We start from the raw sequence: 19256 nt of genomic DNA, 5'->3' as shown, positions 1-19256 counted from the left end.
CTACTTTCCTTTTGGTAAGGGTAGAAAACACTCTTTAGCTATGGTAAGCAGGTCTTCAGGAGAAGGATATTCTAAAACTAAACCGCTGTATTGTACTTTAGTCTTGGGAAGTGCCATAGCCTTTGTACAATGGTTTTCTATGGTCTTGGGTTATTGTTCTCTTGCTCGAGGGTACACCCAGGCATACTATTCTATGTTTCCTTATTTCCTTTCCTTACTGGGCTATTTTTCCTGATGGAGCCCTTGGACCTATAGCATACTGCTTTGACAACTAGAGTTGTAACTTAGCTATATATAAATGTACAAGTTTCCAATTATTGGAAATTAGTTGTCAGGAAATTTATAACGTGAATTAGACAACCAAGTTTGGTAGTCAAATCAGAATGCAGAGGACCATGCCCACTCAGGATTTTATCAACTCCAGGACCTTTTCATTAAATACATCTATATCCTACTAAACATTTCTCAAAAAAAAGTAAGAAAAATAATAGTTAACGCTACTTTAACGTTACATAATTTACCGATAAACTAAAGGGACAACTTTACCACAAAGTTTGTCAATTAAGAATAAATTTTCTCTCAAGAAACCCTAGAAATTTAAAGATACAAATCACTAACAAGCAAAACATAGTATAGTCTTCATTTTATATTCAAGAAACACTGTAATAAAACTGCCAAGAACAAGAAAAAAGGAAGAATAAGATGCATTACCAAAGGATGGTACAAATAATATTCTACAGTATGGGACAACTTGCGGCACCTGCTCTTTCCGATATGAGAACGAGCAGAGATTAAAGAGTAAGTGTGAGCACCCAGCTACTTTCTCCAAGTTGCATGTACCCATGTTTATTACTGCCAGGAACAACTCTCGTTACTTACTGCACTTCTTTGATGACATCTTAACTAGTTCTTCTTGAAGTTTCAGTGATCTCTAATGAAAATGAGGCAGGGGAGAAACAAGAGTCATGCAGATTAATGACTACGCTCTTATTGTTAAAGTGACCAAAACAGCACAACCATGTGTTGAGTCCTTGGTGCCTTTCCTCGGTCGGTAGAAGAACTATCCCTCTAATGGAGCATCAGCGATATTTAAGGAAAACTAATTTCCTTAGGTTCATATTATTGTAGTCATTGTAAGGCAACAGTGTCATCTCACCTGGCAGGAGCAAGTATGCTGGATAACAGTGGGTACCACCAAAAACTCTCAATTATAGTTACCAGGGAAAGAATTGCAACGTACATGTATTGTACTGTACATCAATCTTTTGTATAGCCTTGACTACTTCCATTGAAAATCTTTTCAAATATGATATTTACAAACATTTTATTCAAACAGAAAGTAGCACATTAAGAAGCCGCTGAGTAGTACATCAAGAGCTGAACTGCACCCAAAGACAAATTGAAAATTGCTTTACCCGAGGAGTGGGCGGGGGTATCACTCCACATACCAGCGACTATAGCAACCTTGCTAGAAGTTTAAATGGGATTTCAAGCTTTGCTGATAGCATACTTCAATTAAGGGACTCGGGTTTGTACGTTTATTTGCGTAGGAACAAATGCATAAGTATATTAAAAGGTTCATCTGCAATGAAATACAGTCTATTAGCTGGTGGAAATTTTGTGATAAAGCATAATCTACATTATTACTAGAGATCAATGTGCAACATTTTACTTTACAGTGAACCCTCGCTACTTCGCGGTTCGACCATCGCGGATTCACCACTTCGCGGATTCACCACTTCGCGGATTTTTTTCATAACCCATATATATATATACATATTGGTAATAACAAAATCAACATACTGTACTGAATAATCAATATAATCGATGCAAAAACTAACCTATACACAGATGTGTACAGTAAATGCGTTTGTTTCTTCATTATGATCAGAGAAACGTAAACAAAACATTGGTTGCCATTTTTTATCGTGCTTTTTGGCGTGTTTAGGAAACGCATGATATAAAAATCGCCTATAATATTTATGCCTGTTTTAGTTTAGGGTACTGTAGTACATGCATTAAGTGTTCTGTACATTAAAGGGTAGTTTGTTAACAGTACTACGTACAAGGGAAGGTTTTAAAAGTCTGAATATACATGTTAAATAAATAGATAAATATGGTGTCACTACTTCGCAGATTTTCACCTATCGCGGCCGGGTCTGGAACCTATCTACCGCGATAAACGAGGGTTCACTGTATTAAGGTTTTTTCAGCTCTCGGCTCATATTTCTCTTTTCCTGATGCAATTAACTCCTAAAATAATGATGTAACATTGATGCTCAAGTACAAAAGAGAGAGAGAGAGAGAGAGAGAGAGAGAGAGAGAGAGATAGAGAGAGAAAATATCATGACCTCAAATGTCCTTTAATAATACAGTAGCAAATTTGAACATTTTCATCGTACATCAATTAAAAATTAACAGCAATATCATCCTTTTGTGAACTTCTCAGAATATCTTTATGAGTAATTTCTTTCCAAATAGTAAAAGAACAAAACATTTGGTAATTTGGAGAAAGTAGAACAAGATTTCATTAACTACAAGGGACTCTACCAGCCGAACTCAGTTGAGTCCCTTGTCAGGGTGGGAGGAACGTAGAGAGGAGAGGTCCCCTTTTTGTTTTGTTTCATTTGTTTGATGTCGGCTACCCCACAAAATTGGGGGAAGTGCCTTGGTATATGTATGTATGAATGTAAAAAATAATGTATAAAAAGATTCAATTATTATGGTCAGGTTTGAATACATACAGCTTTCTGTATTGATGGACAATATAACATCACACTGAATACATTAAAACGAGCAATAATTCAAACTCCAACTTTCTCGTTCATGCATCAAACATTCACATTGAGCAAAATTTCAATACATTTACAAGTCCCATCCATCCATATACCAAGGCACTTCCCCCAATTTTGGGGGCTAGCCGACACCAACAATGAAACAAAACAAAAAGGGGACCTCTACTCTCTATGTTCCTTCAGCCTAAACAGGGACTCAACCGAGTTCAGCTGGTACTGCTAGGGTGCCACAGCCCAACCTCCCACATTATCCACCACAGATGAAGCTTCATAATGCTGAATCCCCTACTACTGCTACCTCCGCGGTCATCTAAGGCACCGGAGGAAGCAGCAGGGCCTACTGGAACTGCGTCACAATCGCTCGCCATTCATTCCTATTTCTAGCACGCTCTCTTGCCTCTCTCACATTTATCCTCCTATCACCCAGAGCTTTCTTCACACCATCCATCCACCCAAACCTTGGCCTTCCTCTTGTACTTCTCCCATCAACTCTTGCATTCATCACCTTCTTTAGCAGACAACCATTTTCCATTTACAAGTGAAGTTCAGAAATTGCATTATGAAATGTGGAAAATATTGAACTGACATTTCACCCTTTTGCTACAACATAAGGGTGAACAAACCACAACAGTGAATTCATATTGCCCACATTACCAGGAAACGGATCTATTTTTGGCCTCAGGCCATGTCGTCCTGATGGAAGGTTCCTTTAGTAGCTTCCTAAGGGTATATTTGACTACAGTGGATATTCCCAGAGAATTAAACTAAAGGTTTCCAGAATTCTAGCTTCTGGCACATTCAAAACTGATGACCAATATTTAAATGAATTTAAATTAGTTACATGCCAAGATAGCTTTCAAATGACTAAATATTGAATGTAACATGCATAGAAATTGCCTTTTTTCTTTTCAAATGACTAAATATTGAACATATATTTACAATTACAGTGATGACAATGTTGGTATTTGAAATAATGTATTGGTATTAGTGGTAGTAACCAAATAAAGACAAATGATATTTACTGCATATAAGACGAGAATTCATAATATCTTTTGGAAAAATAAGTTCTACAACTTGCATCACTGCAATATTAAAATACTCTCTTCCCTACAGACATTTAAAAGTCAGCCAGTTCAAGAATCAAATCACTCGGAACCCTTAACAAAATAAATGCCTTCACTTCCAAAAAAGATATATGAAAATACTTATTCTAAACCATATTTTTCAATAACTACTAATGAAATTCTTCATGCGTTGCATAGTAAACATTTCCAAATGCATTAACCCTTTTACCACCAAAGGACGTACTGGTACGTTTCACAAAAGCCATCCTTTACCCCCATGGACGTACCGGTACGTCCATGCAAAAAACTGCTATAAAAATTATTTTTTTCATATTTTTGATAATTTTTTGAGAAAATTTGGGCATTTTCCAAGAGAATGAGACCAACCTGACCTCTCTATGACAAAAATTAAGGCTGTTAGAGCAATTTAAAAAAAATATACTGTACACCAAAATGTGTTGGGAAAAAAATAACCCCTTGGGGGTTAAGGGTTGGAAATTTCCAAATAGCCTGGGGGTAAAAGGAATAAATTATGCAACACTATCTTATGCTTTTATCTAAACAAAATTCTAGTTAAAACTAAAATACACCACGATACTTTTGTCCAAATAAATCTTGACTGTCAAGCCCAGTCGAAATGGTTAAAAACTATTCAACTATGTTGAGCATTCAAGATTTAAAATTTTTATGAATAAAACTAAATAAAGTTTAATCAAATTTAAGGATTGGTTTAATAAATTGATATACAGTATGTCTGTTATTTAGTAATCACTTCATCCATGAACTTAAAATAAAATTAAGCGATATAGCACTCCACGTACCCCTAGTTCAAAACATTTCTTGTTAAACCTCTTTCAAAAGAACGTTCTCACCAAAATACTTGTGGATACTTCCAGAATTCATAAGCCCTAAACTACAATAATAGTTCCTTTCCATTTAATACTACACACGCACTAGAATTCAACCTCATATTTCACTACTGATTTCTACAATACAAATTTACATTCCTTTCTTTTAACCTTTTAAACTTATTTTCCACTGAGGATTTCCATACCTATTCATAACTTCCCTTGGATAAGACCTCCCATTGGCCTTTTATTGAAATAAAAGTATAAAACTTATTTGTTTTATTGGAATTTTTATCTACTTTAAAGCACGTATATACAGTAGTCATATGATTTTTCTAATCTAATACACTTATAAGTCACACATTTCAAGTTTTCATACATATTATGTACATGATTTCCTCCGATATTCGTTCATATAAGTATTTCTTAATTACATTAAAAGTTTGTAGTATGGAACAAATCCTACAGATTTTGTAGTAGATTTGAGAACAAAGCCCTGCAGAAGAATATTGGGAGTTCAATGGTAGAACAGGATTAGAAACGAAACTGTTGAGACAGATTAATCGGGTGCCGCATACAGACGAGATCATGGCGAGGGGTAGACGGAGATGGTTTGCACTCCCCAAGAGAGAGATTAGCGCACCAAACTTTCAGTTGGACTCCACAAGGCACTAAAAAAGTTGGAAGACCCAGGTCTACATGGCCGAGGCCTATGAAACGTGAAGTAGGTGGTGATGAATGGCGAGGTATGGATTCAAATCTCAAGATACGGACGACTGGCAAAATCTAACCGAGGCCCTTTGCATCAATAGGCGGGGGAGGAGATGATGATGATCATGGAGCATTATGTGAAAACAGAAACATGGCCACTGATAAGAAAAATATTAAGATATATATAAAAAGGTACGAGCTAAAATGCAAACGTTAGACATTGTGACAGTTGTAAAAGCAAAAAATTTGGAATTCCAATAATTATACACTATATAACCACACTCCATGCATAATGTCAATGCCGTATATAAAAGTCCTCCTAATCGGGTAGTTGAATCAGTAGAACTTCAAGAGTTCAAAGTTGGAGCAAATGTTTTTAGGTTGACCAGGCTGACATGAGTCTTTTTATACTTTATATATGACATATCTGTTTTGGACGTTGTTAATAGTTTATATAGGACATATCTATTTGGACATTGTTACTGTTTTTAGAATGATTTATTGTTAATTTATTCTCATCATTTATATATTTCCTTATTTCCTTTCCTCACTGGGATATTTTTCCCTATTGGAGCCCTTGGTCTCATAGCATCTTGCTTTTCCAACTAGGGTTGTAGCTTGGCTAGTAATAATAATAATAATAATAATAATAATAATAATAATAATTATAATAATAAAAATTTATTTAATATATTTTTAGACCTCTTATGTATTGATATTATTGTTTAACATCTTGAAACTCTACTTAGGATCCCTGACTAAATGAAAAAAAAAAAAATAAATATTTTGCCTAGGCTATTTCGTTTGCCAATACTGTACATGTATAATAAATTTTACATACCTAAATAAAATGAAAAATGTGCATTACTGACCACCATAATGTGTCCATTCTATATTTTTTGAATGGTAAGAAACTCAAATGTCCAACAGTTGTGGAGTCATTCACGGAGGATGGAAGTACACCGAGCGAAAATGGCAGACCCGTTCCAGCTATTTCACCGTCAGTGGTTAATGTGTTACCAACAATATATTCTTCCTAGACTTTCAATTAGGGTATTCCAGAAGAGTTTAGTTATGGATACAATTGCATACAATGCCACCTGTAGTGCTACTAGCGTACTAAATTTGTACATACATACATACATATACCAAGGCACTCGACATCAAACAAATGAAACAAAAAACGGGACCTCTCCTCTCTACGTTCCTCCCAGCCTGACAAGGGACTCAACCTAGTTCAGCTGCTGGTACTGCTAGGGTGCCACAGCCCACCCTCCCACATTATCCACCACAGATGAAGCTTCATAACGCTGAATCCCCTACTGCTGCTACCTCTGCGGTCATCCAAGGCACAGGAGGAAGCAGCAGGGCCTACCGGAACTGCGTCACAATCGCTCGCCATTCATTCCTATTTCTAGCACGCTCTCTTGCCTCTCTCACATCTATCCTCCTATCACCCAGAGCTTCCTTCACTCCATCCATCCACCTAAATTTGTAAACATGGGTAAATTGGAAACAATATAGCACATCTTAATCATAAATAACTGTTAGCTATGTTTTCTATAAGTGATATAGTGTACAGTATTTTGGTATTTTTGTTCTGGATGAAATGCAAAGTCAACTAATGACTTGTAAAAGGAATTTTTTTTTAATGAACCCGAAATGGCCGACATGAAAAATTAAGTGAACACAAACAATTAAAAAAAAAACCTATTTCAAAAGATTTAGTGAATGTTGCATGTACAGTATGTTGCTAGTTATCCCTTTTACCCCCACGGATGTACTGGTACGTCCTTGAAAAAAACTGCTATCAACATTTTTTTTTTTGCATATTTTTGATACTTTTTTTGAGAAACTTCAGACATTTTCCAAGAGAATGAGACCAACCTGACCTCTCTATGACAAAAATTAAGGCTGTTAGAACAATTTGAAAAAAAATATATTGCAAATTGTGCTTGAAAAAAAAAAAAACTCCTGGGGGTTAATGGTTGGAAAGTTACAAATAGCCTGGGGGTAAAAGGGTTAATGATCATACATATTCACATTTATTTTTCAGTTTTGTCTATCAATCCTTATGAGTTTTAAATTGAATTTTTTTGGATAGTCATTCATATACATACAGCTATATATAATTTATTTGCAACTGAAAGGGAGAGGCACCAACTGAAAAAGTAAATTATAACTGAAAACTATCCACTCTTTATTTCTGCCAAAAAAGGATTGAAAATGACTAAACCGGTGGTTACTAACTTGAAAGATTATTATTCAATAAATAGATTCTTGAATGGCTGAAAATTAGTTGAGTCCTTGCCTAGACTATGGCTGAATTTTAAAGTATATATAACAGTCACATGCAGTATGGAGGAATAATTGCTTGAGTTGAATGATAGTGTCAAAATCTTTTTGGGCTTAGGCCATGTTGTCCTGATGGAGGGTTCCTTTAGTAGCTTCCTTAGGGTATATATGACAGTCAAATATACCCTAAGGAAGCTACTAAAGGAACCTTCCATCAGGACAACATGGCTATCTCCCCCCAAAATTTATATCTACATGAAAAAAAAAATTATTCATAACTGTACCCAGCTGTCTGCTAAAGAAGGTGATGAATGCAAGAGTTGATGGGAGAAGTGCAAGAGGAAGGCCAAGGTTTGGGTGGATGGATGGAGTGAAGGAAGCTCTGGGTGATAGGAGGATAGATGTGAGAGAGGCAAGAGAGCGTGCTAGCAATAGGAATGAATGGCGAGTGATTGTGATGCAGTTCCGGTAGGCCCTGCTGCTTCCTCCGGTGCCTTAGATGACCGCGGAGATAGCAGTAGTAGGGGATTCAGCATTATGAAGCTTCATCTGTGGTGGATAATGTGGGAGGTTGGGCTGTGGCACCCTAGCAGTACCAGCTGAACTCGGTTGAGTCCCTTGTTAAGCTGAAGGAACGTAGAGAGTAGAGGTCCCCTTATTGTTTTGTTTCATTGTTGATGTCGGCTACCCCCCAAAATTGGGGGAAGTGCCTTTGGTATATGGATGGATGGTACCTAAAAGATGACAAAACCAAAGTATAATTTGTCAAAAGGGGCTAGCTAGCATTTTTTCTTTCTAAACACCACTAAGGGTTAGACAAGTGTGATTTCTATATTAAAAAGATTTTTCGTGCATCTATGAATCTCGCATGGCTTGAAATTGAAGAAGGTTTTCTCTTGAGCAGACTTTCAAACAACAAGATTCTTGTCACATAACTCAGCAAAATTGTCGACAAACTTGAAAGTGATAATTTACAGGCTGGGTTGGGGCAGCCACCTGAAAATTGCAACGAACGCAGTGAGTTTAGATGTAAAAAAAATTATGGCAATGATACTATAATCAGATGTCGATTATTTTGAAAATAACCATAACAACAGACATTCAAAAAAGGGCTGAGCCCATCATATATTTTTCCCCCACACAAGGGTTGTGTAAGACTGGAAAAGTTCCAACTAATATTAAATTACAGTGACCCTACTATAATTAGGATACCCTTATCAATAATTTTAAAAATCAACTCTAGACTTAACCCTTTTACCCCCAAAGGACGTACTGGTATGTTTCACAAAACTCATCCCTTTACCCCCATGGACGTACCGGTACGTCCTTGCAAAAAAATGCTATAAAATTTTTTTTTTTCATATTTTTAATATTTTTTTGAGAAAATTCAGGCATTTTCCAAGAGAATGAGACCAACCTGACCTCTCTATGACAAAAATTAAGGCTGTTAGAGCAATTTAAAAAATATATACTGCAAAATGTGCTGGGGAAAAAATAACCCCTTGGGGGTTAAGGGTTGGAAATTTCCAAAGAGCCTGAGGGTAAAAGGGTTAAAAACAGTACTGTACCCAACATATTTTTCCCAATACAAAAGTTGGTAAGAATGAAAAGTTCCAACTAATATTAAATTAATTCTAAGGTTAGTAATTTAAACAACTAAACCTCTGAGGCTGAAAAGGAAGGTTTGCCTAAGTCTTAAGACGACACTTATGTTGTCTGATATAGAAATTGAGTTTAACTTTGCTTACACAATGCTAGGTTCAAATCTAATAACTTTGAGAATAACACAAGATTAAAAAGAACACAGTTTAAATTCAAGTCACGATGAGAGGACAGGTAGGTGAACTCAAGGGACAGTTTAAGACTAAAAAAAGGCCCCATTTTAAATTGTGAATTTGGGATATGAGGTTCAACAATGGGACCTGGGAGTACATTCATCACTCATGTATAGAGAAAAGTTAAAAATTAAGCATAGCTACAGGCCCAAAAAGATACTGTACAGACAAGTAACGCACTGATGGTGATACCCACCTTAGTCGAGATTAAATTCTTTGGACATCCTTTCGTAAGGAGTTTCAAATACTGACTATAAAATAATAACTTCCAATACTCTGGTACATTTTCCATATTTACCTCTTAGCACATTGTTGATCTCCTTATAATGGCAATCAAGACGCGAGAAAGCTCTTCTTTACGGAAGCTAAGTACACAAATGCGCTATAGCCATAGCGGTAACCTGCAAATAATTACAGTTTATCAGATTATGAAAAATTTATTAAAAATTTACTCAAGTGCAAATAAATGCTACAAACAGACAGATTTACCTGGTGCAATAAACCATACCAAAACTACAATGCAAAACGCATAGATCTTTATTGGCTCTCTAAAAAGTCCCCAATTTTGCGGGGTGTTACAGCAGTACACAGTGCTGAATCTAACACTTACACGGACCTTCACTCGTGTCGACATTTTTTTAACGATTTATTTTGAAGTCTTTTTGACAGTATATTAACCCTTTTACCCCCAAAGGACGTACTGGTACGTTTCACAAAAGCCATCCCTTAACCCCCATGGACGTACCGGTACGTCCTTGCAAAAAAATGCTATAAAAATTAATTTTTTTCATATTTTTGATAATTTTTTGAGAAAATTCGAGCATTTTCCAAGAGAATGAGACCAACCTGACCTCTCTATGACAAAAATTAAGGCTGTTAGAGCAATTTAAAAAAAAATATACTGCAAAATGTGCTGGGAAAAAAATAAGGGTTGGAAATTTCCAAATAGCCTGGGGGTAAAAGGGTTAAGGACTCATTGGTTCCAAAAATCATATTCTAGTATTATGGTATATACAGTATATATATTAACATGAATTTAATATCTAAGAATGAAAATGTTGGAGATGAGATGGTGGGAACTGTTGGAGGAAGGGTTTTAGATACAGTAAGATATGATTTCGTGTAGGAGAAGTATTGTTGGAGGGAAGCTATGGTGAGATGAGACAAGAGCTGAGAGAAAAATATTTTCAAAGAATTTTAGTCAGAGAGAAATTTAATTTTGTTAAAAGAGAGCATTGGTATCATTAACTAGTTACATTTATTTAGATAGAGATTGGGGTTTTTTCTTCAAATATTTTGACTACAGTATAGGTGTAACAGCTGTTCTATAAAACTTGTATAGAGGTCAGTCTGAAGCTAAAACCGCGTTATCACAGTACTGTATAAGTGAATGTATGTAACTGTACATGTGTACGAACAGAATAGAATCAAATATAAAACAAGTAGGAAGAGCAATCAGAGATTTCAGACATCTGCCAATGAAGATGGTCAACATTTTACTCGAGCCTATGGACCAAGCTTTCCCTTTTACACAAGTTAACCTTGAATGAATCTACTGTATCAAATACCTGCAAAAACTTGATGGCTTTCTTCCTATCCGCTGTTCGCTGTTAAAATTTGAGAAGTCTGACATAACCCTACTAATAGACAAACATAAATAAACAGGTTATTTTACAACCTCGTCGGTGAAGGTAATTTGTATATGTGTATACTTATTTTGGTCCATAGTACTCCAAACTCAACAGCTACATCCTGACAATCAGCAAACTTTAAAAGGACCAAACAAAAACAAAATATACCATAAGTTACAACATTGCTTTTTTGCCGTCTCACAGGATTTTTTTATACAGGAGAGGGGGTTCCCAGCCCCCTCGTCCCGTCCCTTTTAGTCGCCTCTTACGACACGCAGGGATAACGTTGGCGCTATTCTAATTGTTTTATGCCCCCGCGGCCACAGGGGGCTGGAGGAACGTAGAGAGTAGAGGTCCCCTATTTTGTTTTGTTTCTTGTTGATGTCGGCTACCCCCCAAAATTGGGGGAAGTGCCTTTGGTATATGTATGTATGTACAACATTGCTATTGTATACTAACCCCAATGGAGGCACAAACAGTAACAGACTAGAGGGAGCCACTTATGCCATCCAACGAAGACCACCAACATTGCCTTTTATCTATTTTCAAGAATACAGAAAGGGAAAACATGGCGCTGCTCTCAACAGGGAAATATCTCACATGGAATGGAGTTTGAGAGGAAGGAGAATCAAGAAAGCAAAATTGACTAAGCATCAAGATGGTAACGGGGAAGAAACGTTAGCAGAAAAAGGGTGAATGACACGTGAAACAAATACAGCAGGTATCACTTTTATCACTACAAGAGACGCTTGTGGTTACGAAATCCAAATGTGCAGGGATCTTTGGGGTTAGAGAGATGTGGGAACATTACGCAAGAAGTAGACAAAGAAACAAATAATTTTGTGGTGCAAGAGCCACCCTTCAAAAGTGCGCAACATATCCGCTCCCTCAGATACAAAGCATTGCACCAAAGCAATAAAGCATTGAGCTACAAAAGCATGGACAAAATGAAACGATTGCTAAACTAAACTAGTAAATGAGTACCTTATAACTTAACATAAAATCGTGAGTACTGTAGTGTAGTCTAAAGATCTCTTCTACTGTAAAGACTAAAATCTTGTAAACAATAAGGAAGATCTTCTACAAAAATGCCTAAAAGGACTAAGATCAATATCCAAAGATCACAGTATCAATGAGAAGGCTGGGAATGCTATATGCTGTTCCCTGGGCTACAAAAACAAACTTGAGGAAAAATGAATCAAAGAGACCATTAGTTATAGTAGTACATCATCATCATCATCTACCAAGGAAATTGAGGGGTAGCCGACCTCTAACAAAGGAAACAAAAAAGGGGACCTTTCCTCTCTACGTTCCTCTCAGCCTGACAAGGGACTCAACCGAGTTCGGCTGTGTACTGCTAGGGGTGCCACAGCCCACCCTCCCCCGTTATCCACCACAGATGAAGCTTCATAACGCTGAATCCCCTACTGCTGCTACCTCCGAAGTCAGAGTAGTATATACATGAAGGCAAAAGGACGGATGAAAAAGCAAAGGAAAATTTATAGATTAAGATCTACTTAATAGAAATTTCAGCAGTAAATATATCCAGTCGTGGCGATAAAGCGATAACCAGAAGCACTTTAATTTCTCGGAATGTTACACCACGGTTAATGTCCTTAGCATTAGGGGCCCAAGCAAAGTCTATTATTCTGGTGACAACCAGGCACAGTAATTCTTATTTGGAGCAATGTCTACTTAAATAATGTGGCGGGATGTTGCAAAACAACCCCCACACCCTTGAATCACTCTGACAATTGTCCCACAACACAAACTTTCCCCTTACTTTATCAACCGGACTCTTGGACAGAAGGAAAATTGAAACAAAACATAACCATAAAGCTATATTACCTTACAAACTAAAATAATCAACACCAAAAGCATCCACATTCAAAATACTTAAAACTGATCAAACTTAATATTAAATATGCAAAAACCAAAACACCATTCATCTAAAAAAACCCTAACAAACTTAAAATTAAAATAGACCACAACCAATATGTATATATTATTTTATAAGACACCGACACTGTCCTCAACACAAGCCAAACTGTCTTTTATGGCAAACTACCACTATCACCACTTGGTGGTCAACTATTCCACTGGGTGGCAATTTGCACACACTACTTCCCTGATTGGGGTCATTGTTATCATCATCATCATATTCATCATCATCATCATCAGCAATCTTAATTCAAAGGCCAAGTCATCATCCGTTCAGAAATCCAAAAAAACAGTCCAAAAAAAAAAAATCGTATACAGGCCAGGTCATCAACAGTTGAGCAATCGAATAGCGAAGTCTAAATGCAACAATAATCCACTTTCAAAACTTGAGTCTCTCCAAAGGAGGAATCACATCCTGCCAAAATAAAAAAAGAAAAACACTTACAAATTCACTGGCCAACCTTTATGGTATCTAATTGGTTGGGGAGGATCAAAACTCAATATATTGTTTATCAAAAGCCCTCTTGCCTTGGATTTTGGGATAGCCATTACTTCTAAGCAGTACCCGGTAGCCAGGTTAAGACCAGAGGTCTTGGCATTTCAATTAAGTGGTGTACTGTATTCTGGAAGACATCTTTCCTAGGGGCTAAGATGTTTTATATATTTTGAACTGAAAAGCAGATCTATTAACAATTCGGCAGATATGTTTTCTCAGTGGGGTTAAATGAATTTGTCAATTCTACCTTAAAAGTGTACCGAATAGTATTGGGTTGAGCAAAATTGAAATGAAATTGGTCAGAAATCGTACCAAAAGTGTTCGATTTTGACTGATGTGCTTGTTATTACAGACAGCATACCCTACAGACACCGTTGTTTCATTTAGCACAAATGCTCCCTAAAAAAGAAAGAAGAACCAGGACTATGAAAAAATCAGTCGTATGGTAAAAATTTGTGATACTTGCCTTCAAAATGTAGGAATCATGTAGGAATTATTTTCTGCCATCAGGTTTGCCTTAAAACATCTCTCTCTCTCTCTTGTTGGAGAAACCCCTGGGTAAATCGAAGTGCTTTAGGAACCATGAAAGCGTTTCTCCTTTTAAAGCAATAACGTATACCATGATCTGCGAAAAAAGGTTATTTCATTAGGTACATGTAATGTAATAGCTACAATACAGTTACTAAATTCTCTTCTTACTATTGTACCCACAAAAATATGTAAATGAGGCCTATAAATACAAAAATATAGATTGGAAATCTCAGCATTTTCTTTAATATAAGTCTCTTGCAAAATAAAAATTCTCTACAAGCATATATTCAAACCTTATCACACACACCATCCTGAAACATGTTTATTTTCAACTGATTCGAGTTCAGGCAGTTTTTTTTAATGACCCTCCCAGATAGTGTTCCCCCTTAAAGAATTTATGGCGCATAGCCAACCAAAGTGAACTTTTAGATATCAAAAGGACATAATAAAATCAATACAAATTTCAAAAGAAACTTGAACTTTTCCTAGCTACGCAAACATGAGTCCTTTAAAATAGGATATGTCTTCAACTTTACTGGAACAGCCATTAACAAGGTAGTTATCGACAAGTGGACCTCATTAGAAAACAGGTGGTATGTGTGGGCGAATAGCTTTGCCCACCTGTTGGTTAGACTTTCTGTCTTTTAGAATAGGTAGACTCACTAATTGGTGGGCAGGAAGTTCCCTTAAAACCAAACTGATTGGTTATTTTTCCTCCCTGGAGGCGTCGGTCTGTTCTAGATGATAGCAAGGGAGAAGACTCCACCTTATTATTTGCCCATCATGAGGAATCCTTTCCCCTGAAGGGGATAGCAGTATGGGCATGTGATGTTCAATGGGTAGGTACATGATCATGTGACGGAGCCGAGAGAGGGTTGTGAACTCAAAGGCAGGAAGCAATCGACTGAGTTATATTATTGTAGAACACTCTCCTTACATACAAAACCTCAAGGCAACAGGACATAACAAGTTCACAAGACAGACAATATTACAGAGGAAAAACCAGACATGAATTTTCATGTTCGTTTTAGTGCGAGGGAAGAGCGAAGATACAAGCATAATATATACAAAAGGAATTATGTACAATTGTGTGAAACACGGTTGGTACATAATCAGCTACCCTCCCTCTTGTCAAGGGAGGACAAGGGAGATACTTCATTAGATTCTAAGAATAGAGCTCGGAAGGAATAGTACAATACCTGCATCGAGTCACGGCTAGACTGCTTCATCCCCCTATAGAGAATATGATTCCTATCGTGACGGTCACCATCAACGTTACTATCATTATTAAAATTATCATCACCATCGTTGTTATCAAAATATTAAAATGATTAAAACAAAAAAAAAATCATTATCGTCGTCGTCATCTGTGGGGGAGCTGAGATAACTACATAACTAATTGAACAGCCAGTACAGGACCATGAACTAAAGTGTTGTGGCGGGATGTAAACAAAAACAAACTCCCACACCCTTGATCACTCAGACAAACAAATTGTCTCACAACACAAACTTTCCCCTGACTTTTACGTCAACTGGACTATTGCAGAGAGGGAACAGTAAAACAAAACATAACCTTAAAACTATATTGCTTACAAATTAAACAAAACCAAAAAATCACACATCACTAAACATAGACTTGACACTAAAACAGACAAAAATAACAACAGTCTATTTTATATATATGGTATAACGGTGCGTGTGGGTACACAGAACTCACCAATAATCAGAAAACAATATCCCTTTTCTAACCCAACACCAACAGTCCACACACAGTACCAAAAAAACACTTAAAAATAAAAAATTTTAAATAATTTTTATTTTTCCTAACATACTTACCTTCGAACTACTTTCTTTAGGAGATCACTGGTTATCTCTCTCTCTACGACCAGAGATTTGAATATATACCCCCCCGTTCCACGCTCTCAGTAGCTTTCACCCCCGGCATCCAGGAATTTTCCCCGAGGGTAGGATTAACGGTAGGTCGCCCGTTGGCCAGGTCACGTTCGTCATTAAGTTCTCTGGTCGAGAGAGGAGGGACCAGCCCTCCAGAATTGCTCCTGTTCACAGACGCCTCCAACCAAGGGTGGGGAGCCCACCTCCTCGACGGGACGGCACGAGGCACCGGGTTGGAAGGGGAAAAATAACTCCACATCAATGTCCTGGAGATGAAAGCAGTCCAGAAGGCATGCTTACACTTCGCCATCAACCATACGCCATAAAGCAGCAACAATTAATCACACCAACATAAGCGAAAACACTTAAGTATTAAATATATAAGTGTGAGTGGTCACCGTCGTCCACATACGCATAACAGCCCTAGCCCACTGCTACAACTTCCTGGCAAAGAGTATTACCCTACGGCCAATTCCACTGCTTAACTTTATACTCTCAGAATATCATCTCCATATCCAGGCCAAACCAGTGTCGTCATCATCATCATCCGGAACTTATATTAAGCTTGGTCATCAAGAGTTATCCAAAAGCGGTCTACAGTGAACCCTCGTTTATCGCGGTAGATAGGTTCCAGACCCGGCCGCGATAGGTGAAAATCCGCGAAGTAGTGACACCATATTTACCTATTTATTTAACATGTATATTCAGACTTTTAAAACCTTCCCTTGTACGTAGTACTGTTAACAAACTACCCTTTAATGTACAGAACACTTAATGCATGTACTACAGTACCCTAAACTAAAACAGGCACAAATATTAAAGGCGATTTTATATCATGCGTTTCCTAAACACGGCAAAAAGCACGATAAAAAATGGCAACCAATGTTTTGTTTACGTTTCTCTGATCATAATGAAGAAACAAACGCATTTACTGTACACATCTGTGTATAGGTTAGTTTTTGCATCGATTATATTGATTACTGTATTCAGTACAGTATGTTGATTTTGTTATTACCAATATGTATATATATATGGGTTATGAAAAAAATCTGCGAAGTGGTGAATCCGCGATGGTCGAACCGCGAAGTAGCGAGGGTTCACTGTATATCTAAATCAACAAATGATCAAACGTACGGGGTCGTCATCAATCTATCTATAAATGTGCGGAAGGCAACCAACAGTCCATGGACAAACAAAAACTCCAAAGGAGTCCAAAGGAGGAATTACGTCCTGCAAATAAAAAAAAGAAACTTACAAACACTCCTAGCTAACTGAACTATCGCACTATAATCAAAGATAAATAATAAACTTTTTATCATTCACGATCACGGCCAACAAAGATAAATGAAATCACTGTACTTACGCTAATACAAAAATCACTTCCAAGGCGGCTGGTTGATGAAAAAAATAATAATATTCCAGCATTCAGGACACAAACGACTCCTGCTACCGTCAATTGCATTCGCCCAAGACATTCATCACCGGCCTAACCTTGCTAAAAAAATGTAAACAAACAACCTCAATTATACCAACAGTCTTTCCCACTACAAACAATCATTATACTAAATACCCCTCGTTCGGTGGCGCGCACCACAGACACACATACACGCAAACACATGCATACTCGCACTCGCTCTCTCTCTCTCTCTCTCTCTCTCTCTCTCTCTCTCTCTCTCTCGCGCGCGTGCGCGATTTGGCAAAACCAAAGCAAATAAAATTAATCCTCCACAGTGTCTAGAGATCTGTGGACTCCTTAAACCTTTTACCTCGCGCGAACGAGACAAGTACGTTCGATAGTCTGTACTCGTGTAGGAACAAACCACAGCAAGGACAAAGGAGAAAAGGAATAAATAGAAGGGGCAAGTTAATAAACAATAGGACTCATCCTTGCCTAATAAAGCATAATTTTATGGTTGTTAATACTGTATGCATATTGTCCAAATTTCTTGTAAGAATTATGAATTTCGAAATTTGTATTTTTCCTAGCTATAAAAACCTACAGCTCTTTTCATAGGAGTATTTATTTTGGAGGAACTGAAACTAGAGTTTAAAACTTTTGCAAGGTGTTACTACCCTACGCTAGTTAACGGATGGGGGAGTAGTTGGGTAGTTTAGTTACCCCGCTCACACCAGCACTAGCGACTGATGGTCGCTTTGCCGTTGCGGCAGGACTCCTCAAGGGTAGACGATGGCAGACCCAGTATGTGTACAGAGCTCCAGGTTTATATACCAAGAAGAAATAAAAATGATTTCCAAAATTGTCATTGGTTCCACCACAACACAAATATCTTCCGCTCTTCACAACTTGCAGGTAGTGGACGATGAATGTTACTCGTTTCCCACACGCCAACTAGCAAGACCTGTGTCACTGAAATTCTTACAAATGCCAGGGATGTACATAGACTTGACATCGTGTGCACAGGGACATCAATCAGAAGTGAGAGGTCATTTGGAATGGCCTTTTCGATGACCTGTCTGATCCAGAAAGAAACTAAACATCTCATGGTCTTCCTTTTGGTTCTTCCTTTGCTTACAAAGAACCCGCTGATCTGACGATGGGTTTTTTTCCGTTCTTTTTACGTATTTCCCCAGTACTCTCACATAGCCGAGTAATCATTGATTAGGCTCATTTGCTACCCACCGGGGACTCTCATTCCAGAAGGGCCCGAATCTAGGATCCGTTACAGCCGGATTTTGAGTCGTGGCTATAAACTCAGGGATAAAGCTGTGTCATTTTTACTCCCATACATGCAGCTCACCGACTCTCCTGCCAGAGGACAGAATCTAGAAGGAAGACAGTCTCAGTCAGAGGCGTGACGAAGAGGCCCATAAAAGGCTGTTTTCAGAGAACGTAAGACTTTGACAACGTTCCACGGAGGCGGGGGTTTGACTTCCGAGTGAGGGAACGTGCGCTCAAAGTTCCGTATGATAACGGAAAATTCCGTCAAGAAGGAAATGTTAATTCCGTTCAGCTTAAAGACCATCGTCAAGGCCGAGCGATAGCCTATCACCGCAAAGTTCCGTATGATGACAGAAAATTCCGTCAAGAAGGAAATGTTAATTCCGTTCAGCTTAAAGACCATCGTCAAGGCCGAGCGATAGCCTATCATCGCAAAGTTCCGTATGATGACAGAAAATTCCGTCAAGAAGGAAATGTTAATTCCGTTCAGCTTAAAGACTTCCGAGTGAGGGCAGGCGCACTCAAAATTCTGTGTG

At 37.7% G+C, this 19256-nt stretch overlaps 1 long non-coding RNA gene across 3 annotated transcripts in view; it reads right to left on the bottom strand.

Moving 5' to 3' along the window:
- Positions 1-427: 427 nt before the first annotated feature.
- Positions 428-19256, bottom strand: part of LOC137637229 (uncharacterized) — a 69918-nt gene continuing 51089 nt past the window's right edge. For all 3 annotated transcript variants that reach the window (XR_011043486.1, XR_011043487.1, XR_011043488.1), the window contains 3 exons: positions 14083-14241; positions 9847-9949; positions 428-8709 (listed from right to left, as the gene is read on the bottom strand). This is a non-coding gene — a long non-coding RNA (uncharacterized lncRNA). The remainder of the gene's footprint in view (positions 8710-9846; positions 9950-14082; positions 14242-19256) is intronic.

This window comes from Palaemon carinicauda, unplaced genomic scaffold, assembly GCF_036898095.1.
Source record: "Palaemon carinicauda isolate YSFRI2023 unplaced genomic scaffold, ASM3689809v2 scaffold595, whole genome shotgun sequence".
Lineage (NCBI taxonomy): Eukaryota > Metazoa > Arthropoda > Malacostraca > Decapoda > Palaemonidae > Palaemon > Palaemon carinicauda.
The sequence above is the reverse complement of the archived record's forward strand: the minus strand, read 5'-3'. Positions and strand labels throughout refer to the sequence as shown.